This window comes from Procambarus clarkii, chromosome 14 (assembly GCF_040958095.1).
Source record: "Procambarus clarkii isolate CNS0578487 chromosome 14, FALCON_Pclarkii_2.0, whole genome shotgun sequence".
Classification (NCBI taxonomy): domain Eukaryota; kingdom Metazoa; phylum Arthropoda; class Malacostraca; order Decapoda; family Cambaridae; genus Procambarus; species Procambarus clarkii.
Genome location: NC_091163.1, coordinates 40,980,919 through 41,005,922, shown reverse-complemented (window position 1 = coordinate 41,005,922; position 25,004 = coordinate 40,980,919). Strand labels below are relative to the sequence as shown.

Below are 25,004 nucleotides of genomic sequence, written 5' to 3'. Positions count from 1 at the left end.
ACCTAGTTGTGTTTGCGGGGGTTGAGCTCTGGCTCTTTGGTCCCGCCTCTCAACCGTCAATCAACAGGTGTACAGATTCCTGAGCCTATCGGGCTCTGTCATATCTACACTTGAAACTGTGTATGGAGTCAGCCTCCACCACATCACTTCCTAATGCATTCCATTTGTCAACCACTCTGACACTAAAAAAGTTCTTTCTAATATCTCTGTGGCTCATTTGGGCACTCAGTTTCCACCTGTGTCCCCTAGTACGTGTGCCCCTTGTGTTAAATAGACTGTCTTTATCTACCCTATCAATCCCCTTCAGAATCTTGAATGTGGTGATCATGTCCCCCCTAACTCTTCTGTCTTCCAGCGAAGTGAGGTTTAATTCCCGTAGTCTCTCCTCGTAGCTCATACCTCTCAGCTCGGGTACTAGTCTGGTGGCAAACCTTTGAACCTTTTCCAGTTTAGTCTTATCCTTGACTAGATATGGACTCCATGCTGGGGCTGCATACTCCAGGATTGGCCTGACATATGTGGTATACAAAGTTCTGAATGATTCTTTACACAAGTTTCTGAATGCCGTTCGTATGTTGGCCAGCCTGGCATATGCCGCTGATGTTATCCGCTTGATATGAGCTGCAGGAGACAGGTCTGGCGTGATATCAACCCCCAAGTCTTTTTCCTTCTCTGACTCCTGAAGAATTTCCTCTCCCAGATGATACCTTGTATCTGGCCTCCTGCTCCCTACACCTATCTTCATTACATTACATTTGGTTGGGTTAAACTCTAACAACCATTTGTTCGACCATTCCTTCAGCTTGTCTAGGTCTTCTTGAAGCCTCAAACAGTCCTCTTCTGTTTTAATCCTTCTCATAATTTTAGCATCGTCCGCAAACATTGAGAGAAATGAATCGATACCCTCCGGGAGATCATTTACATATATCAGAAACAAGATAGGACCGAGTACAGAGCCCTGTGGGACTCCACTGGTGACTTCACGCCAATCGGAGGTCTCACCCCTCACCGTAACTCTCTGCTTCCTATTGCTTAGATACTCCCTTATCCACTGGAGCACCTTACCAGCTACACCTGCCTGTCTCTCCAGCTTATGTACCAGCCTCTTATGCGGTACTGTGTCAAAGGCTTTCCGACAATCCAAGAAAATGCAGTCCGCCCAGCCCTCTCTTTCTTGCTTAATCTGTGTCACCTGATCGTAGAATTCTATCAAGCCTGTAAGGCAAGATTTACCCTCCCTGAATCCATGTTGGCGATTTGTCACGAAGTCCCTTCTCTCCAGATGTGTTACCAGGTTTTTTCTCACGATCTTCTCCATCACCTTGCATGGTATACAAGTCAAGGACACTGGCCTGTAGTTCAGTGCCTCTTGTCTGTCGCCCTTTTTGTATATTGGGACCACATTCGCCGTCTTCCATATTTCTGGTAGGTCTCCCGTCTCTAGTGACTTACTATACACTATGGAGAGTGGCAGGCAAAGTGCCTCTGCACACTCTTTCAGTACCCATGGTGAGATCCCATCTGGACCAACAGCCTTTCTAACATCCAGATCCAGCAGGTGTTTCTTGACCTCCTCTCTCGTAATTTCGAACTCCTCCAAGGCCGCCTGGTTTACCTCCCTTTCTCCTAGCACAGTGACCTCACCCTGTTCTATTGTGAAGACCTCCTGGAACCTCTTGTTGAGTTCCTCACACACCTCTCTGTCATTCTCTGTATACCTGTCCTCGCCTGTTCTAAGTTTCAATACCTGTTCTTTCACTGTTGTTTTCCTTCTGATGTGACTGTGGAGTAGCTTTGGTTCGGTCTTGGCTTTGTTTGCTATATCATTTTCAAAATTTTTCTCTGCTTCTCTTCTCACCCTGACGTACTCATTCCTGGTTCTCTGGTATCTCTCTCTGCTTTCTGGTGTTCTGTTATTCCGGAAGTTCCTCCACGCCTTTTTGTTCAGTTTCTTCGCTTCCATACATGCCCTATTATACCATGGATTCTTCTGTTGCTTCTCGGATTTTTCCCTTTGGGCCGGGATGAACCTGTTTACTGCCTCCTGACACTTTTGGGTAACATAGTCCATCATACCCTGTACAGACTTGTCTCTGAGGTCTGTGTCCCAAGGTATTTCACTTAGGAAACTTCTCATCTGTTCATAATTCCCCTTTCGGTATGCCAGCCTTTTGATTCCTAGTTCTTTTTGGGGGGAGATAAGTCCTAGCTCTACCAGGTACTCAAAGTTCAATACACTGTGATCACTCATTCCCAAGGGCGCTTCCATCTTAACTTCCCTTATATCCCATTCATTTAGGGTAAATATCAAATCAAGCATTGCTGGTTCATCTTCTCCTCTCATTCTTGTTGGTTCTTTGGTGTGCTGGCTTAGAAAGTTTCTTGTTGCCACGTCCAGCAGCTTAGCTCTCCATGTTTCTGGTCCTCCATGCGGGTCTCTGTTCTTCCAATCTATCTTCCCATGGTTGAAGTCTCCCATAATTAGTAGTCCAGATCCATTCCTGCTAGCAACAGAAGCTGCTCTTTCTATTATGTTAATGGTGGCCATGTTGTTTCTATCATATTCCTGTCTAGGTCTTCTGTCATTTGGTGGTGGATTATATATGACTGCGACTATAATTTTTTTCCCTCCATTTGTTACAGTACCTGCTATGTAGTCACTAAAACCTTCACAGCCCTGAATATCCATCTCCTCAAAATCCCAGCCTTGTCTTACCAGCAGAGCTACACCACCCCCACCTCTTCCTTCCCTCTCTTTCCTCATAACATAATAGTCCTGTGGGAACACTGCATTTGTTATCGTTTTCGTGATCTTTGTTTCTGTGAGGGCTATTATGTCTGGGTTTTCCTCTAGTACCAGTTCTCCAAGCTCATTTGCTTTATTTGTAATTCCATCTATGTTTGTGTACATCGCTTTGAGGCTCACTTTCTTCTGTCCCTTCTCAAATCGCCTCCTTGGTGAGTGTTCTGCTGGTGGGGGAGGCTGTTCCATGGGTGTGAGGACCTGTGAGGTGGATAACAGGGTCTCAGAGGATACTGGAATGAGGTGCGGGGGATCCAGTGAAGGGGGAGGGACAGGGAGGGTATGGGGTGAAAGGGGAGGGAGGACGGGAAGGAAAGGGGGGGAGGGAGGACTCGGGAGGAGGGGAGGGGTAGAAGGGTGGGGATTGGGTGTGGGGGGAGGGAGATTTTGCTGAACATTTGAGTGGGGGCAGGGAGGGTTTGGGGTAGGGGGGTTTTCTATGCAGAGGAGGGAGGCGGGGTTGTCCTCCCTTCTGGCGTTACTGGGTAGCTGGTTGTGGGTTCCCCCCTCGCCTCTGGGGGTGTTGGGTTGGGAGCTGTGACTTCCTGGTTTTCCCCTCTCGCCCTGCGCCTCTTCCTTGCTTCTGCCGCCACGGCTCTCTCCTCCCTTGTCATGTATCTTTGGAGGAATACATTTTTTAATTTTCCCACGTTTTTCAGGGAGCTCTTCCTTGATAGGATCTTCTCCTTTGTGTTCTCGTTTGCAAACACTATCTTTATCAATCGGTCTCGGTCTTTGTTGTACCGGCCTAGCCTGAAAACCTTCTCAATGCTATGCTCAGCCCCTTCCATGTCTAGTGCCTTTAGTACTTCATTCACTGCTGCTTTGTCCTTGTCACTCCACTCTGTCCTATTAGATCCTTCCTGTTCCTTAATACCCACAGCAACCACTGATCTGTTCCTTTCCAGCAGTTGGCTAGTGGAGCGTGCCGCCTCCTGCGAGGTGGCTGCTTTCATGGCCACCTCCATCACTGCAGTCATTACTTCAGAGTTATTTTTTGTGTGTGTGTGTGTGTGTGTGTGTGTGTTTACTAGTTGTGTTTTTACGGGGGTTGAGCTTTGCTCTTTCGGCCCGCCTCTCAACTGTCAATCAACTGTTTACTAACTACTTTTTTTTTTTCTCCACACCACACACACACACACACACCCCAGGAAGCAGCCCGTGACAGCTGACTAACTCCCAGGTACCTATTTACTGCTAGGTAACAGGGGCATTCAGGGTGAAAGAAACTTTGCCCATTTGTTTCTGCCTCGTGCGGGAATCGAACCCGCGCCAAAGAATTACGAATCCTGCGCGCTATCCACCAGGCTACGAGGCCCCCCCCCCACACCAGTTAGTGTGTGTGTGTGTGTGGGTGTGTGTGTGTGTGTACTCACCTAATTGTACTCACCTAATTGTGCTTGCGGGGGTTGAGCTTTGGCTCTTTGGTCCCGCCTCTCAACTGTCAATCAACTGGTGTACAGATTCCTGAGCCTACTGGGCTCTATCATATCTACATTTGAAACTGTGTATGGAGTCAGCCTCCACCACATCACTTTCTAGTGCATTCCATTTATTAACTACTCTGACACTGAAAAAATTCTTTCTAACGTCTCTGTGGCTCATCTGGGTACTAAGTTTCCACCTGTGTCCCCTTGTTCGTGTCCCACCCGTGCTGAAGAGTTTGTCTTTGTCCACCCTGTCAATTCCCCTGAGAATTTTGTAGGTGGTTATCATGTCTCCCCTTACTCTTCTGTTTTCCAGGGATGTGAGGTTCAGCTCCTTTAGCCTTTCCTCGTAGCTCAATCCTCTCAGTTCCGGGACGAGCCTGGTGGCATACCGCTGAATCTTCTCTAACTTTGTCTTGTGTTTAACTAAGTATGGACTCCAGGCTGGAGCTGCATACTCCAGGATTGGTCTTACATAAGTGGTATACAGGGTTCTGAAAGATTCCTTACACAAGTTTCTGAAGGCAGTTCTTATGTTGGCCAGTCTAGCATATGCCGCTGATGATATTCTTTTGATGTGGGCCTCTGGGGACAGGTTCGGTGTGATATCAACCCCCAGATCCTTCTCTCTATTTGATTCTTGCAGGATTTCCCCTCCCAGATGATACCTTGTGTTCAGCCTCCTGCTCCCTTCGCCTAATTTCATCACCTTACACTTTCCAGAGTTGAACTTCAGCAGCCATTTTCTAGACCATTCCTCCAGTTTATCCAGGTCATCCTGTAGTCTCTGTCTATCTTCATCCGTCTTGATTCTTCTCATAATTTTTGCATCATCAGCAAACATCGAGAGGAATGAGTCTATACCCTCTGGAAGATCGTTCACATATATTAGAAACAGGATGGGTCCAAGTACTGAGCCCTGTGGGACTCCGCTGGTGACATCTCGCCACTCTGATGTCTTCCCCCTCACCGTTACTCGCTGTTTCCTGTTGCTTAAGTACTCCCTTATCCACTGGAGCACCTTCCCTTTTACTCCTGCCTGTTGCTCCAACTTTTTTAACAGCCTTTTATAAGGTACTGTGTCGAAGGCTTTTTGGCAATCCAGGAAAATGCAGTCGGCCCACCCTTCTCTTTCCTGCCTAATTTTCGTTGCCTGGTCATATGTGTGTGTGTGTGTGTGTACTCACCTATATGTACTCACCTATATGTGCTTGCAGGATCGAGCATTGACTCTTGGATCCCGCCTTTCTAGCTATCGGTTGTTTACAGCAATGACTCCTGTCCCATTTCCCTATCATACCTAGTTTTAAAAGTATGAATAGTATTTGCTTCCACAACCTGTTCCCCAAGTGCATTCCATTTTTCTACTACTCTCACGCTAAAAGAAAACTTCCTAACATCTCTGTGACTCATCTGAGTTTCCAGTTTCCACCCATGTCCCCTCGTTCTGTTATTATTACGTGTGAACATTTGATCTATTTCCACTTTGTCAATTCCCCTGAGTATTTTATATGTCCCTATCATATCTCCTCTCTCCCTTCTTTTCTCTAGTGTCGTAAGGTTCAGTTCCTTCAGCCGCTCTTCATATCCCATCCCTCGTAGCTCTGGGACAAGCCTCGTCGCAAACCTCTGAACCTTCTCCAGTTTCTTTATGTGTTTCTTCAGGTGGGGGCTCCATGATGGCGCGGCATACTCTAAGACGGGTCTCACGTAGGCAGTGTAAAGCGCCCTAAAAGCTTCCTCATTTAGGTTTCTGAATGAAGTTCTAATTTTCGCCAGTGTAGAGTACGCTGCTGTCGTTATCCTATTTATATGTGCCTCAGGAGTTAGATTAGGTGTCACATCCACTCCCAGGTCTCTTTCTCGAATCGTTACAGGTAGGCTGTTCCCCTTCATTGTGTACTGTCCCTTTGGTCTCCTGTCACCTGATCCCATTTCCATAACTTTACATTTACTGGTGTTAAACTCCAGTAGCCATATCTCTGACCATCTCTGCAGCCTGTTTAAGTCCTCTTGGAGGATCCTACAATCCTCGTCTGTCACAACTCTTCTCATTAATTTTGCGTCATCTGCAAACATCGACATGTATGATTCCACTCCTGTAAACATATCATTTACGTAAATTAGAAAGAGGATTGGTCCCAGCACCGATCCTTGAGGTACTCCACTTGTTACTGTTCGCCAGTCCGACTTTTCGCCCCTTACCATTACCCTCTGGCTCCTTCCTGTTAGGTAGTTCTTCACCCATACTAGGGCCTTTCCGCTTACTCCTGCCTGCCTCTCAAGTTTGTATAGCAGTCTCATGTGCGGTACCGTATCAAAGGCCTTTTGGCAGTCAAGAAATATGCAGTCTGCCCAGCCTTCTCTGTCCTGCCTTATCCTTGTTACTTTATCATAGAATTCTAAAAGGTTTGTTAGGCATGATTTCCCTGTCCAGAACCCATGTTGGTGCTTGTTTACAAACCCAATGCTCTCCAGGTGCTCAACAAGTCTTAGCCTAATTATTCTTTCAAGTATTTTGCAGGGGATGCTTGTCAGTGATACGGGTCTGTAGTTAAGTGCCTCCTCCCTATCCCCCTTTTTGAAAATCGGTACGACATTTGCCTCCTTCCAGCAACTGGGCAATTCTCCCGACATAAGTGACTCATTAAAGATCATTGCCAGAGGCACGCTGAGAGCCTGCGCTGCCTCTTTAAGTATCCACGGTGATACTTTGTCTGGTCCAACAGCTTTATTTGCATCCAGTGTTGTCAACTGTTTCATTACATCCTCTGCTGTCACCTCTATATCTGATAGTCTTTCATCTTGGGTAATCTCTTCTAACAATGGGAGCTGCTCAGGCTCGGTAGTGAACACTCCATGGAATTTTGCATTCAGTACCTCGCAGATTTCCTTGTCGCTTTCTGTATATGCCCCTTCTGTTTTCCTCAGTCTTGTCACTTGGTCATTTACCGACATCTTCCTTCTTATATGGCTATGTAGTAATTTTGGTTGCTTTTTCGCTTTGACTGCAATATCGTTCTCATAATTTCTTTCCGACACTCGTCTTATGTTAATGTAATCATTCCTAGCTCTGTTACATCTAATCCTGTTGTCCTCTGTCCTTTGTCTTCTGTACTTCCTCCACTCCCTCCTGCTTCCCTCCTGTGTGTGTGTGTGTTACAAACTGATATGAGTGGGGCTTCTATGGGGTACTGGTACTATTAAGGGGTATAGGTAGTTAGAAGACAGGAGTATCAAATATGGGAGAGCTAAAAGGCCCGGCCCCCAAAATAAACTATCCACAGTAGTAATAACTTGCTACAAGACCAAATATGTTCGTCTAAGGGTTGATCACTGCGCTCCCACCTTGGAAGAAGAGATACTCTGTAATTCATGTACTTATTTATTAACCCGTTAACAACCCCCCATATACACTCACACCAATAACAATAATAATAATAACTTTACCACACTATCTTACGTTAAAAGCCTTGGTCCACGTAGGCAGGATACAAGGTTTACACTAATAACAAGCTAGGGTAAAGTACTACTGGATAAGCACTGAAGCTGGATGCAGCTTAGGGTAGTGAAACCACGTGGGACCCTAATACAAAACACAACACTTAGGGGTACCCAAACACTGACAAAATACTATCCCCAGGTCTCCCCAATCGTTACTACCAGAGTAGGCACACTTACACCATATAATACTTAACTTAAGGGTACAGGAACTTCAGGTAAGGGAAATAAGTAAGAGGAGAAGGAAGGAGAGTAGGGATACAGCCACAGAGTAGGTCTTAACCTCACGCCACCAGCCAAGAGAAGACCGAGCTAGCCACCAGCTGCCTCCCTCATGTTGTGGTGCCGGGAGGAGCCTAATTGATCGTGCAGCTAAGCACATTAAAGATCTTCCCCTATGAAACGTATTGTTACTTTATGAATGATTAGAAAGTATTAGTAAGCAAAGTTGGTGCCTATGTTATTATTTAATAATCAACCCCCAGCTCAGTCTTTAAATGCTCTTTGAGAAACAATAATAGTCTTACGTCTGGCAGGGAAGATACAAACAATTGACATTCTAGATGCCCAACTGTACTACCAGAAAGTTTAATAGCTCAATTTTGACCTCTGGTTTCCACTGGAGAACCCAGGGTCGTAACACTCCTCCCCCCTTCAGAGAAAAAAAAATGTGACTACTAGAATAGTAGTCATATTTTTTTGTAAGAGTATACAGAGAACAAAAAGAAAAACATATGACAAAAACAAAAAATCAATCAAAAGCAATTTCTCTGCAAAAAAAATACAAAGGAGTTCTCTGAAAGAAAAAAAAAACATACACAACAAAAATAAACGAACAGGGAAGTAAATAAATTGGACACGGAATATTTAATGTCACAGGAGAACCTAAAAAAAATTAACTAAAGCATGACGGTTGGTAAATGGCTTTCTGTGGCTCAGATGAATGTTATTCAGGCAACCGGGACAGAGCGTCGGCTATCACGTTGAGTCTGCCCGGTAGGTGGGTAATGGAAAGATTGAAGTCCTGTAGGTACAACGCCCACCTGAGGATGCGTTTATTCTTACCCTTCATCTGAGTCAGGAAGACTAGTGGGTTATGGTCCGTGTACACTTCCACTATATTACCTGTGAGGTAAACTTCGAACTTTTTACATGTTAACACTAGCGCCAACGCCTCTTTTTCTACCACTGAATAATTGCGTTGCGCCTTGTCGAATTTCACAGAGTAATAATATACTGGGTGTTCCACCTGATCATCCCCAGTTTGCAACAACACTGCACCAGCACCCGAGTCAGACGCGTCAACATGAATTTTAAACGGTCGGTCGAACCTTGGACTAGCAAGCACTGGGGCGGAAGCTAAGATCAATTTCAAATTTTTAAATGCCTCTGCACAGTCTGATGACCACTTAAATTTAACGGCTTTCCGCAACAAGTCTGTGAGAGGAGTGGCAACACTGGAAAAGTTCTGACAAAAACGTCGATAGTACGCACACATACCGATAAATCTTTGAACGTCCTTTTTAGACTTTAGTACTGGATACTCCAGAATGGCATTGATTTTATCTTGCCGAGGTAACACTTTTCCTTGGCCCACTTCATAACCGAGGTACGTCACTGTGCCTTGGCCAAAATGACACTTTTTAGCATTTAAGGTAAGATTTGCCCTTTTCAAGATGGCAAACAACTGGCGTAACCTAGCTATGTGGTCAGCCCAATTACTGTCAAACAGCACGATATCATCTAAATACGCCCGACAATTTGGCACCTTAGCGAGTAGAGAGTTCATGAGTCTCTGGAACGTGGCAGGGGCATTACGCAAGCCGAACGGTAACACTTGATACTCAAAAACACCCTCGGGTGTCACGAACGCGGTGAGCTGTTTAGCACGTTCAGTGAGTGGGATTTGATAATACCCCCTCGAGAGGTCGAATTTCGAAACGTACTTGGCATTTCCCAACTCGTCGATGCAGTCCTCGAGGAGGGGCAGCGGATAGGCATCCACAATGGTCACCTTGTTGAGCTGCCGATAGTCGGTGCATAATCGCCAGGAGCCGTCTGGTTTGGGGACCAAAAGGCAGGGCGAGCACCAAGAGCCCTGGCTCGGCCGGATGAGGCCGTGCTGGAGCAAGAAGTCGACCTCCTTCCGTACGATGGCCTTCTTTTCTGGACTCATCCGATAGGGTTGAAGGCGAATGGGAGTGTAGTCCGTCAACTCGACATCATGGCAAATGGCATCAGTCTGGGTCGGGACCTCCCCGAACAGACTGGAGAATTCATCAACCAACGACTGCACCTCTTCACGTTGGGCCATCTGCAAATGGGACAGTTCCTCCACAGCATTCACAGAACTAGAATTATTGAAAATGAGATTAGTTGGGTCCCCAGAACAATCATCCCCTCTCTCACTGGAAATGGAAACATTGGTTAGTGCAATGGGCCTGGGGCCCTGGAACTTCTTCAGTCGATTTACATGTATGAGCATTACCTGGTTACGTTTGTCAGAGTGCCTCACTTTGTACGTGAGGTCCCCAGTCTTTTCTGTCACAATGTAGGGGCCTTCGTACTTGTGGGACATAGTGTTCCCTAGTCGAGGCTTTAATACCAGGACAGGGTCGCCAGGCTGAAATACCCGTAACTTAGATTTAGCATCGTTACGTTCTTTCATCTTTTCTTGGGCCTTGCCAAGATACTTTAATGCAGCCGCCTTGCAGTCCTTGAGTCTCTGGTGGTGTTGCGCAAAGAAAGCCGAACCTTCGGATAACGTTACGTTCCCTAACAGATTCTCCTGTAACATTTGCAAGGGTCCACGAACTTTATGGCCAAAGACTAACTCAAAAGGAGAACAGCCCAGTGAACTTTGTAATCCCTCTCTAGCCGCAAACAAAACATACGGTAAATTCTCATCCCAGAAGGTGTGGGAACTCTCGCACGATGTCTTCAACATCTGCTTCAGAGTTAGATGGAAACGTTCAATTACCCCCTGACTCTGTGGATGGTATGGGCTGGAAACCTTATGAGTTATTCCATGTTCCTTACAAAATTGCTCGAAAACATCAGACTTAAAATTAGTACCATTGTCAGTTTGCACGACCCGAGGCAGTCCAAAAGTGGAAAAAAATTGCAACATACGAGCAACAACAGTTTTTGCTCGGATGTTCCTTACAGCAAAAGCCTCTGGGTAACGAGTAGTGATACACATCATCGTGATTAGGTAAATATTACCAGACTTAGTTCTAGGTAATGGTCCAACACAGTCCATTACCACATGAGAAAATGGTTCCTCCGGCACGACAATAGGCCTTAGAGGAGCTTTAGGTGGAGTCTGGTTTGGTTTCCCAACCAGTTGACAAACAATACACGCATTACAAAATTTTGCCACATCGCTTTTCAGCTTGGGCCAGAAAAAATACTTTAAAATTTTGTGATACGTAATATTAATACCTTGATGTCCCCCCATAGGATCATCATGAGCAGCTGCCAAAACTCTTTCTCTATAGCAGGTCGGCAACATAACCTGGTGGACTACCTCCCACTCATTTGACAAGGGAGCACTCTGTGGTCTCCATTTTCTCATCAAAATCCGATCATTGTAGTAGTACCCAGTTGCTGCGTCTACAATTTCCTCCATAGAGACGGCTGTTTCATGACAATCTGCAAGAGTGGGGTCAGCTTTCTGTAACTCACTCAAGGAGGCATCCAGGCCTTGGTCAGATGCCATTGGCCGAGGCTCAACAGTGTTCTCCTCCACCTCCCCACTACTCTCGGTAGACGGCAGTGGCAGGCTCTCCACAATGTCCTCGGCCACGTCATCGAGTCGGGCCATGAATGTGTCCGCGAGGTCCACTTGGTTTTCACCACTCGGAAAGCTCCTCGTGACCTCGGGATTTACCACCTTGGCAAGCACAGGGCTGTCCTTACATTTAAGTCCCATAGACCTGGTCACCGCGCACGCAGGGTACACAACATTATCCTCTGCGGCGGGTGGATCCAGGCAAACCTTAGGGGTAGGCAACATAATAGGCAGTCTGGAGTCCCCTACCTTATCCCCTGCTAAATCATTACCAACTATTACATCAACATTAGGGAAAGGTAGGTATGAAGTGACTCCGACTGTACAAACACCCTTGTGGAAATCAGATTCCAGGGTAACCTTATGGAGGGGTACTGCCCGAGTATCACTAGTGACACCCTCGACCAGCACCACCTCTCCAGTGTCGAGAGTGTTGGCACCTTGCAACGCACTCTCTAAAATTAAAGTCTGGATGGCACCGGTGTCTCGGAAGATCACCACGTCCTTCCAGGAAGAACCCTCAGACAAAAGTAGTCTCCCTTTCGATAAGAATGGGGTAAGCAAGTCCAACCACTGTGGGTTGGAGGTCTTACTCCCTAACCCTTCTGAAAGCCTCAAGCCCTGTGTCACAACTAGAGCATTGGGTCTTTTTTCAGGGTGCAATTGCCAACAACGGCTAATAGTGTGGTTTGGACGATTACAGTGACCACAAAAACGTCGGGGAGAAGAGACATTACTAACAGAATTACCCTTCGGTTCACCTTTAGGTGCCGTTGGGCTAGACACTTTAACAGGGTTAGTTATGTCTGAAACAGAAGGTGCATTAGGTAAAGGGTTAGAATGAGCTGGTCTGGACTGGCTGTGGGTATAAGGTTTGCTACTCTGTGGGGTATAATTATTTTTATTGGGCCTTTTGCCCGCCAATTGGTAGTTTTCTGCCAACTTGGCCAAATCCCCTATTTTAGAATTTAACTCTATCCTTCCTTTAATGTATTGTGATACGTTCTCTGGCATAACATCTATAAAATGCTCCATTAAAATTAAGTTCCTGAGAGCCTCGTATGTTTCGGCTTTCGCCGAGCGAATCCATCTATCAAACAATCGAATTTGATCATTCACAAATTCAGTGAGCGGTTGGTTGTGAGTAGGCCTAAGGTTACGATAAACTTGGCGGTGAGCTTCAGGAGTAATTTCATATGCCCGCAAAATACCTTCCCTGACTTTATCATATTCGAAACACTCGTCGTCAGGCATGTTTATAAAAATATCTTGTGCTTTACCCCTAAGTCTTCCCTGTAGGATTTTCACCCACTCTTCCTTTGGCCAGTTCATGGACGTGGCCACTCTCTGAAAATGGTTGAAAAACCTTTCAGGGTCAGACTCGGAAAATTCAGGCAAATTATGCTTTTTCTCATAATGCCTGGGGTTTGAATCCCCGGCAGGTGGAGTTCCAGTGGCATTCGCTCTAATTCTAGCCTCCTCGGTTTTGAGTTTTTGCTCCTCTAATTTTATTTTTGCTAACTCTAAAGCTAATTCACTTTCCCTATGAGTTGCACTTTCTGCTTGGCTAGGCTGGCATAAAGGTGTATCACTTGCCAATAGTTGTTCATCAATACAATGTTCTAATATTTCATTTACCAAAGTCCACTTTTTATCTGCGACATTTAATTCTAGGCCAAATTCCTGGCCTAACAATACTAAATTAGACTTTTTAAGTTTCTTTATCTCTACCACTGAAGGCTCCCTTGCCAGTTTCTGCATTTCAGAAGACATCACTAATAATTTTAGCTCCCAGCCAAAGAAAAAATTAAAAAATAAAAATTGGAAAAAAAACAAAAATTTGCACGGCCCCTAACACAAGGCCACACTAACCTTAATCGTGAAGGGATCCAGCTGGGTGTCCAGTCAGTGCAAGAATGTCCTTTGCTAGATGAGCTGGACCCTAGGCTAGCACACAATCGTTCTGCAGAAATAAAAAATTTTAATTTTGGCACTCAAGAATCTAATTTTTTACACTTATAATGTTCCTCCCGGACTGGCCAACCACTTGTTACAAACTGATATGAGTGGGGCTTCTATGGGGTACTGGTACTATTAAGGGGTATAGGTAGTTAGAAGACAGGAGTATCAAATATGGGAGAGCTAAAAGGCCCGGCCCCCAAAATAAACTATCCACAGTAGTAATAACTTGCTACAAGACCAAATATGTTCGTCTAAGGGTTGATCACTGCGCTCCCACCTTGGAAGAAGAGATACTCTGTAATTCATGTACTTATTTATTAACCCGTTAACAACCCCCCATATACACTCACACCAATAACAATAATAATAATAACTTTACCACACTATCTTACGTTAAAAGCCTTGGTCCACGTAGGCAGGATACAAGGTTTACACTAATAACAAGCTAGGGTAAAGTACTACTGGATAAGCACTGAAGCTGGATGCAGCTTAGGGTAGTGAAACCACGTGGGACCCTAATACAAAACACAACACTTAGGGGTACCCAAACACTGACAAAATACTATCCCCAGGTCTCCCCAATCGTTACTACCAGAGTAGGCACACTTACACCATATAATACTTAACTTAAGGGTACAGGAACTTCAGGTAAGGGAAATAAGTAAGAGGAGAAGGAAGGAGAGTAGGGATACAGCCACAGAGTAGGTCTTAACCTCACGCCACCAGCCAAGAGAAGACCGAGCTAGCCACCAGCTGCCTCCCTCATGTTGTGGTGCCGGGAGGAGCCTAATTGATCGTGCAGCTAAGCACATTAAAGATCTTCCCCTATGAAACGTATTGTTACTTTATGAATGATTAGAAAGTATTAGTAAGCAAAGTTGGTGCCTATGTTATTATTTAATAATCAACCCCCAGCTCAGTCTTTAAATGCTCTTTGAGAAACAATAATAGTCTTACGTCTGGCAGGGAAGATACAAACAATTGACATTCTAGATGCCCAACTGTACTACCAGAAAGTTTAATAGCTCAATTTTGACCTCTGGTTTCCACTGGAGAACCCAGGGTCGTAACAGTGTGTGTGTGTGTGTGTGTGTGTGAGTGTGTGTGTGTGTGTGTTGTGTGTGTTGTGTGTGTGTGTGTGTGTGTGTACTCACCTATTTGTGCTTGCGGGGGTTGAGCTTTGGCTCTTTGGTCCCGCCTCTCAACTGTCAATCAACTGGTGTACAGATTCCTGAGCCTACTGGGCTCTATCATACCTACATTATAAACTCTGTATGGAGTCAGCCTCCACCACATCACTGCCTAATGCATTCCATCCGTTAACTACTCTGACACTAAAAAAGTTCCTTCTAACGTCTCTGTGGCTCATGTGAGTACTCAGTTTCCACCTGTGTCCCCTTGTTCGCGTCCCACCAGTGTTGAATAGTTTATCCTTGTTTACCCGGTCGATTCCTCTGAGGATTTTGTAGGTTGTGATCATGTCTCCCCTTACTCTTCTGTCTTCCAGTGTCGTAAGGTGCATTTCCCGCAGCCTTTCCTCGTAACTCATGCCTCTTAGTTCTGGGACTAGTCTAGTGGCATACCTTTGGACTTTTTCCAGCTTCGTCTTGTGCTTGACAAGGTACGGGCTCCATGCTGGGGCCGCATACTCCAGGATTGGTCTTACATATGTGGTGTACAAGATTCTGAATGATTCCTTACACAGGTTCCTGAACGCTGTTCTGATGTTAGCCAGCCTCGCATATGCCGCAGACGTTATTCTTTTTATGTGGGCTTCAGGAGACAGGTTTGGTGTGATATCAACTCCTAGATCTTTCTCTCTGTTCGTTTCATTAAGTACTTCATCTCCTATTCTGTATCCTGTGTTTGGCCTCCTATTTCCACCACCTAGTTTCATTACTTTGCATTTACTCGGGTTGAACTTCAACAGCCATTTGTTGGACCATTCACTCAGTCTGTCTAGGTCATCTTGTAGCCTCCTACTATCGTTCTCAGTTTCAATCCTCCTCATAATTTTTGCATCATCGGCAAACATTGAGAGAAACGATTTTATACCCTCTGGAAGATCATTTACATATATCAGAAACAGTATAGGTCCAAGGACTGACCCCTGCGGTACTCCACTCGTAACGTCTCGCCAATCTGAGACCTCACCCCTCACACTGACTCGTTGTCTCCTGTTACTTAGGTACTCCTGTATCCAACGGAGTACCTTCCCTTTCACTCCAGCCTGCATCTCCAGTTTTTTCACTAGCCTCTTGTGTGGCACTGTGTCAAAGGCTTTCTGACAATCCAAAAATATGCAGTCTGCCCACCCTTCTCTTTCTTGCCTTATTTTTGTTGCCTGGTCGTAGAATTCAAGTAACCCTGTGAGGCGGGACCTGCCATCCCTGAATCCATGTTGATGCTGTGTTACAAAGTTCTTTCGCTCCAGATGTTCCACTAGTTTTCTTCGCACAATCTTCTCCATCAACTTGCATGGTATGCAGGTTAGGGACACTGGTCTGTAATTCAGTGCCTCCTGTCTATCCCCTTTCTTGTATATCGGGACTACGTTAGCTGCTTTCCAAATTTCTGGCAGTTCCCCTGTTGCCAGTGATTTGTTATACACCATGGAGAGCGAGAGGCACAGTTCTTCTGCTCCTTCCTTTAGTATCCAAGGGGAGATTCCATCTGGACCTATAACCTTTGTCACATCCAATTCTAGTAAACACTTCCTTACTTCCCCGCTGGTAATCTCAAACTCTTCCAGTGGTTCCTGGTTAGCTATTCCCTCTCTTATCTCTGGGATTTCTCCTTGCTCCAAGGTGAAGACCTCCTGGAATTTCTTATTCAGTTCCTCACACACTTCCTTGTCGTTTGTAGTGAATCCTTCTGCCCCTAACCTTAATTTCATAACCTGTTCCTTTACTGTTGTTTTTCTCCTGATGTGGCTATGCAACAATTTAGGCTGAGTCTTTGCCTTGCTTGCGATGTCATTTTCGTATTGTCTTTCTGCCTCTCTTCTCATCCTGACATATTCATTCCTGGCATTCTGGTATCTTTCTCTGCTCTCCAGTGTCCTGTTATTCCTATAGTTTCTCCATGCCCTTTTACTTTGCTGCTTAGCTAGCCTATATCTCTGATTAAACCATGGGTTTCTCATCTTCATTTCACTGTTTTCCTTTTGGACTGGGACAAACTTGTTTGCGGCATCCTTGCATTTTTGCGTGATGTATTCCATCATATCTTGGGCCGTCTTTTCCCTGAGCTCTGTTTCCCATGCTATATCTGCTAGGAATTTTCTTATCTCCTCATAGTTTCCCTTTCGGTATGCTAACCTTTTGGTTTCGGTATCCCTTCTCGAGTTCAATAACCCTTCTTCAATCAGGTACTCAAACACCAATACACTGTGGTCGCTCATTCCTACTGGGTCCTCAAAACTGATTTCTCTTATGTCAGAGTCGTTCAGGGTGAAAACCAGGTCGAGTCTCGCTGGTTCGTCGTTTCCTCTCATCCTTGTGGGTTCACTGACATGCTGGGTTAAGAAGTTTCTAGTCGCCACCTCCAGTAGTTTGGCTCTCCACGTATCCTCGCCTCCATGCGGTTCCTTGTTCTCCCAATCAATCCTGCCGTGATTGAAGTCCCCCATGATGAGCAGGTGGGATCTATTTCTACAGGCAGAAGAGGCTGCGTGTGTGTGTGTGTGTGTGTGTGTGTGTGTGTGTGTGTGTGTGTGTGTGTGTGTGTGTGTGTCTGTGTGTGTGTGTGTGCCGTTGATGTGGGGGGGAGACAGCCCCCCTAACCCCCCCTCTCTTTATCTCCAGGCTGTCTGTCTGTCTCTAAACGCTGGAGAAACTTACCATATAACTTAATATGTCGGGGAGGGACAGGAAGCCACAATATTGTCATACACGTTAGGCTTACATTCAGGCCTTCCCCCTCCCCCCCCCCCCCTGACAGGATTCAACCCCAACAAATAGCTGACTAACTCCTGAGTACCAACTCACTGCTAGGAGAACAGATGCATTAGGTGAAAAGAAATGTGCCCCAACCATGTCTGTCCCGCCCGGGATTCGAACCCGGAATTCTTGATTGTGAGTCGAGGACGAGCCCGAGTGATCCACGGGGACTGTTAATTCACTTTTAATGAGTATCTCAGTGAGTATAATCTTTGTACTCACATGGTTGTGTGTGTGTGTTTGTACTCACATGGTTGTGTGAGTGTTTGTACTCACATGGTTGTGTGTGTGTGTTTGTACTCACATGGTTGTGTGAGTGTACTCACATGGTTGTGTGAGTGTTTGTACTCACATGGTTGTGTGTTTGTACTCACATGGTTGTGAGTGTGTGTACTCACATGGTTGTGTGTGTGTACTCACATGGTTGTGTGTGTGTGTACTCACATGGTTGTGTGTGTGTGTACTCACATGGTTGTGTGTGTGTGTACTCACATGGTTGTGTGTGTTTGTACTCACATGGTTGTGTGTGTTTGTACTCACATAGTTGTGTGTGTGTACTCACATGGTTGTGTGTGTTTGTACTCACATGGTTGTGTGTGTGTACTCACATGGTTGTGTGTGTGTGTACTCACATGGTTGTGTGAGTGTGTGTGTGTACTCACATGGTTGTGTGAGTGTGTGTGTGTACTCACATGGTTGTGTGAGTGTGTGTTTGTACTCACATGGTTGTGTGTGAGTGTTTGTACTCACATGGTTGTGTGAGTGTTTGTACTCACATGGTTGTGTGTGTGTGTGTGTGTGTGTGTGTGTGTGTGTGTGTGTGTGTGTGTGTGTGTGTGTACTCACGTGTGTGTGTGTGTACTCACATGGTTGTGTGAGTGTGTGTACTCACATGGTTGTGTGAGTGTTTGTACTCACATGATTGTGTGTGTGTGTGTGTACTCACATGGTTGTGTGTGTGTGTGTGTGTGTGTGTGTGTGTACTCACATGGTTGTGTGTGAGTGTTTGTACTCACATGGTTGTGTGTGTGTGTGTGTGTGTACTCACCTGGTTGTGTGTGTTTGTACTCACATGGTTGTGTGTGTTTGTACTCACATGGTTGTGTGTGTGTGTGTGTGTACTCACATGGTTGTGTGTGTTTGTACTCACATGGTTGTGTGTGTGAGTGTGTGTACTCACATGGTTGTGTGTGTGAGTGTGTGTACTCACATGGTTGTGTGAGTGTTTGTACTCACATGGTTGTGTGTGTGTGTACTCACATGGTTGTGTGAGTGTGTTTGTACTCACATGGTTGTGTGTGTGTGTGTGTACTCACATGGTTGTGTGAGTGTGTGTGTACTCACATGGTTGTGTGAGTGTGTGTGTACTCACATGGTTGTGTGAGTGTGTGTGTACTCACATGGTTGTGTGAGTGTGTGTGTACTCACATGGTTGTGTGAGTGTGTGTGTACTCACATGGTTGTGTGAGTGTGTGTGTACTCACATGGTTGTGTGTATGTGTGTACTCACATGGTTGTGTGTGTATGTGTGTACTCACATGGTTGTGTGTGTGTACTCACATGGTTGTGTGTGTGTACTCACATGGTTGTGTGAGTGTGTGTGTACTCACATGGTTGTGTGTATGTGTGTACTCACATGGTTGTGTGTGTGTGTGTGTACTCACATGGTTGTGTGAGTGTTTGTACTCACATGGTTGTGTGTTTGTACTCACATGGTTGTGAGTGTGTGTACTCACATGGTTGTGTGTGTGTACTCACATGGTTGTGTGTGTGTGTACTCACATGGTTGTGTGTGTGTGTACTCACATGGTTGTGTGTGTGTGTACTCACATGGTTGTGTGTGTTTGTACTCACATGGTTGTGTGTGTTTGTACTCACATAGTTGTGTGTGTGTACTCACATGGTTGTGTGTGTTTGTACTCACATGGTTGTGTGTGTGTACTCACATGGTTGTGTGTGTGTGTACTCACATGGTTGTGTGAGTGTGTGTGTGTACTCACATGGTTGTGTGAGTGTGTGTGTGTACTCACATGGTTGTGTGAGTGTGTGTTTGTACTCACATGGTTGTGTGTGAGTGTTTGTACTCACATGGTTGTGTGAGTGTTTGTACTCACATGGTTGTGTGTGTGTGTGTGTGTGTGTGTGTGTGTGTGTGTGTGTGTGTGTGTGTGTGTACTCACGTGTGTGTGTGTGTACTCACATGGTTGTGTGAGTGTGTGTACTCACATGGTTGTGTGAGTGTTTGTACTCACATGATTGTGTGTGTGTGTGTGTACTCACATGGTTGTGTGTGTGTGTGTGTGTGTGTGTGTGTGTGTACTCACATGGTTGTGTGTGAGTGTTTGTACTCACATGGTTGTGTGTGTGTGTGTGTGTGTACTCACCTGGTTGTGTGTGTTTGTACTCACATGGTTGTGTGTGTTTGTACTCACATGGTTGTGTGTGTGTGTGTGTGTACTCACATGGTTGTGTGTGTGTGTGTGTGTGTGAACTCACATGGTTGTGTGTGTTTGTACTCACATGGTTGTGTGTGTGAGTGTGTGTACTCACATGGTTGTGTGTGTGAGTGTGTGTACTCACATGGTTGTGTGAGTGTTTGTACTCACATGGTTGTGTGTGTGTGTACTCACATGGTTGTGTGAGTGTGTTTGTACTCACATGGTTGTGTGTGTGTGTGTGTACTCACATGGTTGTGTGAGTGTGTGTGTACTCACATGGTTGTGTGAGTGTGTGTGTACTCACATGGTTGTGTGAGTGTGTGTGTACTCACATGGTTGTGTGAGTGTGTGTGTACTCACATGGTTGTGTGAGTGTGTGTGTACTCACATGGTTGTGTGAGTGTGTGTGTACTCACATGGTTGTGTGTATGTGTGTACTCACATGGTTGTGTGTGTATGTGTGTACTCACATGGTTGTGTGTGTGTACTCACATGGTTGTGTGTGTGTACTCACATGGTTGTGTGAGTGTGTGTGTACTCACATGGTTGTGTGTATGTGTGTACTCACATGGTTGTGTGTGTGTGTGTGTACTCACATGGTTGTGTGAGTGTTTGTACTAACATGGTTGTGTGTGTGTACTCACATGGTTGTGTGTGTGTACTCACATGGTTGTGTGTGTGTACTCACATGGTTGTGTGTGTACTCACATGGTTGTGTGTGTGTGTACTCACATGGTTGTGTGTGTGTACTCACATGGTTGTGTGTGTGTGTACTCACATGGTTGTGTGTGTGTGTACTCACATGGTTGTGTGTGTGTACTCACATGGTTGTGTGAGTGTGTGTACTCACATGGTTGTGTGTGTGTGTGTGTGTGTGTACTCACATGGTTGTGTGTGTGTACTCACATGGTTGTGTGAGTGTGTGTACTCACATGGTTGTGTGTGTGTGTGTGTGTGTGTGTACTCACATGGTTGTGTGTGTGTGTACTCACATGGTTGTGTGTGTGTACTCACATGGTTGTGTGAGTGTGTGTACTCACATGGTTGTGTGTGTGTGTGTGTGTGTGTGTGTACTCACATGGTTGTGTGTGTGTACTCACATAATTGTGTGAGTGTACTCACATGGTTGTGTGTGTGTACTCACATGGTTGTGTGTGTGTACTCACATGGTTGTGTGTGTGTACTCACATGGTTGTGTGTGTGTACTCACATGGTTGTGTGTGTGTGTGTGTGTGTGTGTGTGTGTGTGTGTACTCACATGGTTGTGTGAGTGTGTGTACTCACATGGTTGTGTGAGTGTGTGTACTCACATGATTGTGTGAGTGTGTGTACTCACATGGTTGTGTGTGTGTGTGTACTCACATGGTTGTGTGTGTGTACTCACATCGTTGTGTGTGCGTGTGTGTACTCACATGGTTGTGTGTGTGTGTGTGTGTACTCACATGGTTGTGTGTGTGTGTACTCACATCGTTGTGTGTGCGTGTGTGTACTCACATGGTTGTGTGTTTGTACTTACATGGTTGTGTGTGTGTGTGTGTGTGTACTCACATGGTTGTGTGTGTGTGTGTGTACTCACATGGTTGTGTGTTTGTACTTACATGGTTGTGTGTGTGTTTGTACTTACATGGTTGTGTGTGTGTGTGTACTGACATGGTTGTGTGTTTGTACTCACATGGTTGTGTGTGTGTGTGTACTCACATGGTTGTGTGTGTGTGTGTGTGTGTACTCACATGGTTGTGTGTTTGTACTCACATGGTTGTGTGTGTGTGTGTGTGTGTACTCACATGGTTGTGTGTTTGTACTCACATGGTTGTGTGTGTGTGTGTGTGTGTACTCACATGGTTGTGTGTTTGTACTCACATGGTTGTGTGTGTGTGTGTGTGTGTGTACTCACATGGTTGTGTGTTTGTACTCACATGGTTGTGTGTGTGTGTGTGTGTACTCACATGGTTGTGTGTTTGTACTCACATGGTTGTGTGTGTGTGTGTACTCACCTATCTGGGCCTTCAATATCGAACTCTACCTTTTCTAGCTAAAGATTTTCTAGGTAGATAAAACCCCGATTTTCAATCCGCTGATGAACTAAAGTGATTGTTCCTGATCTATTTCCCTATCATACCTGCTTTCAAAGTTGTGAATGAAGTCTGCTTTCACAACCTGCTTCTTAACTGCATTCCTTTTCCTTACTACTAGCTCCTTACTCCTTTCCATGTGTCGTCAGGTTTGGTTCCTTCAGTCTGCCTTCATACCTCATCCCTCACAGGTCTGGGACGAGTCTCGCTGCGAACTTCTGCACCTTTTCCAGCTTCCTTATATGCTTCTTCAGGTGGGGTTCCAGGATGGTGCGGCGTACTCTGAGACTGGCCTGACATAGGCAGTATACAGTGATATAAAGGTCTGGTTATTATAGTTTGTGACTTATGCCAGAGTAGCGTATGTGGCTGGTGTTATACTGTTTACATGGTCCTCTGGTGTTGTGTCCACTCCCAGGCTGGTGTTGTGTCCACTCCCAGGCTGGTGTTATACTGTTTACATGGTCCTCTGGTGTTGTGTCCACTCCCAGGCTGGTGTTATACTGTTTACATGGTCCTCTGGTGTTGTGTCCACTCCCAGGCTGGTGTTGTGTCCACTCCCAGGCTGGTGTTATACTGTTTACATGGTCCTCTGGTGTTGTGTCCACTCCCAGGCTGGTGTTGTGTCCACTCCCAGGCTGGTGTTATGTCCACTCCCAGGCTGGTGTTATACTGTTTACATGGTCCTCTGGTGTTGTGTCCACTCCCAGGCTGGTGTTGTGTCCACTCCCAGGCTGGTGTTATGTCCACTCCCAGGCTGGTGTTATACTGTTTACATGGTCCTCTGGTGTTGTGTCCACTCCCAGGCTGGTGTTGTGTCCACTCCCAGGCTGGTGTTATGTCCACTCCCAGGCTGGTGTTATGTCCACTCCCAGGCTGGTGTTATACTGTTTATATGGTGTTGTGTCCACTCCCAGGCTGGTGTTGTGTCCACTCCCAGGCTGGTGTTGTGTCCACTCCCAGGCTGGTGTTGTGTCCACTCCCAGGCTGGTGTTGTGTCCACTCCCAGGCTGGTGTTGTGTCCACTCCCAGGCTGGTGTTGTGTCCACTCCCAGGCTGGTGTTGTGTCCACTCCCAGGCTGGTGTTGTGTCCACTCCCAGGCTGGTGTTGTGTCCACTCCCAGGCTGGTGTTGTGTCCACTCCCAGGCTGGTGTTGTGTCCACTCCCAGGCTGGTGTTGTGTCCACTCCCAGGCTGGTGTTGTGTCCACTCCCAGGCTGGTGTTGTGTCCACTCCCAGGCTGGTGTTGTGTCCACTCCCAGGCTGGTGTTATGTCCACTCCCAGGCTGGTGTTATACTGTTTATATGGTGTTGTGTCCACTCCCAGGCTGGTGTTGTGTCCACTCCCAGGCTGGTGTTGTGTCCACTCCCAGGCTGGTGTTGTGTCCACTCCCAGGCTGGTGTTGTGTCCACTCCCAGGCTGGTGTTGTGTCCACTCCCAGGCTGGTGTTATGTCCACTCCCAGGCTGGTGTTATACTGTTTATATGGTGTTGTGTCCACTCCCAGGCTGGTGTTGTGTCCACTCCCAGGCTGGTGTTGTGTCCACTCCCAGGCTGGTGTTGTGTCCACTCCCAGGCTGGTGTTATACTGTTTATATGGTGTTGTGTCCACTCCCAGGCTGGTGTTATGTCCACTCCCAGGCTGGTGTTGTGTCCACTCCCAGGCTGGTGTTATGTCCACTCCCAGGCTGGTGTTATACTGTTTATATGGTGTTGTGTCCACTCCCAGGCTGGTGTTATGTCCACTCCCAGGCTGGTGTTGTGTCCACTCCCAGGCTGGTGTTATGTCCACTCCCAGGCTGGTGTTATACTGTTTATATGGTGTTGTGTCCACTCCCAGGCTGGTGTTATGTCCACTCCCAGGCTGGTGTTGTGTCCACTCCCAGGCTGGTGTTGTGTCCACTCCCAGGCTGGTGTTATGTCCACTCCCAGGCTGGTGTTGTGTCCACTCCCAGGCTGGTGTTATGTCCACTCCCAGGCTGGTGTTATGTCCACTCCCAGGCTGGTGTTGTGTCCACTCCCAGGCTGGTGTTATGTCTACTCCCAGGCTGGTGTTATGTCCACTCCCAGGCTGGTGTTATGTCCACTCCCAGGCTGGTGTTGTGTCCACTCCCAGGCTGGTGTTGTGTCCACTCCCAGGCTGGTGTTATGTCTACTCCCAGGCTGGTGTTATGTCCACTCCCAGGCTGGTGTTGTGTCCACTCCCAGGCTGGTGTTGTGTCCACTCCCAGGTCATTTTCTCTGGTCGTTATAGACAGGTAGTTCCCCTTCATTGTCTACTGTTCCTTCGGTCTCCTGGCTCCTGATCCAATTTATATCACCTTACACTTGCTGGTGTTGAACTCCAGCAGCCATTTCTCTGATAAACTCTGCAGCTTGCTTAAGTCATCTTGCAATCTTATAATCTTGTCATCTCACGCGTCTCAATCCTCCTCACAACTCTCCCGTCGTCTGTAAACTTTGACATATGAGAGTCAACTCCTGGAGATAAGTCGTTTACCTGCTTACTGTATAGTCACTTCCTCCGCTTACCTTGATATTTAATAGTCGCCGCGAGGGACCGCTTCCTCACCTAGCTCCGGGAGCTGCTCACGTTCAGTAGCCGGGGAAACTGACATTGAGATCCTCACAGATTTCTTTATTGTGTTCTATACACTGGCCTCTCCCTTTTTCGTAACCTGGTCACTTGGTTATTGTCCTCCTTGTAAGGGGAGCCGGTCGGCCGAGTGGACAGCACGCTGGACTTGTGATCCTGTGGTCCAGGGTTCGATTCCAGGCGCCGGCGAGAAACATTGGGCAGAGTTTCTTTCACCCTATGCCCCTGTTACCTAGCAGTAAAATAGGTACCTGGGTGTTAGTCAGCTGTCACGGGCTGCTTCCTGGGGGTGGAGGCCTGGTCGAGGACCGGGCCGCGGGGACACTAAAAAGCCCCGAAATCATCTCAAGATAACCTTAAGATGGCTACCTTACCTTGCGGGTCACCACTGTCTGCTGCACCCCGGGTGCTCTGTGTGTTGCTTCCTGGCACTGTCTGCTGCACCCCGGGTGCTCTGTGTGTTGCTTCCTG

General features: G+C 46.4%; 1 protein-coding gene across 1 annotated transcript in view; it reads left to right on the top strand.

Annotated features, from left to right (window-relative positions):
• LOC123770780 (uncharacterized) overlaps positions 1-25,004 on the top strand; it is a 191,732-nt gene that overhangs the window by 567 nt on the left and 166,161 nt on the right. The window lies entirely within an intron of this gene.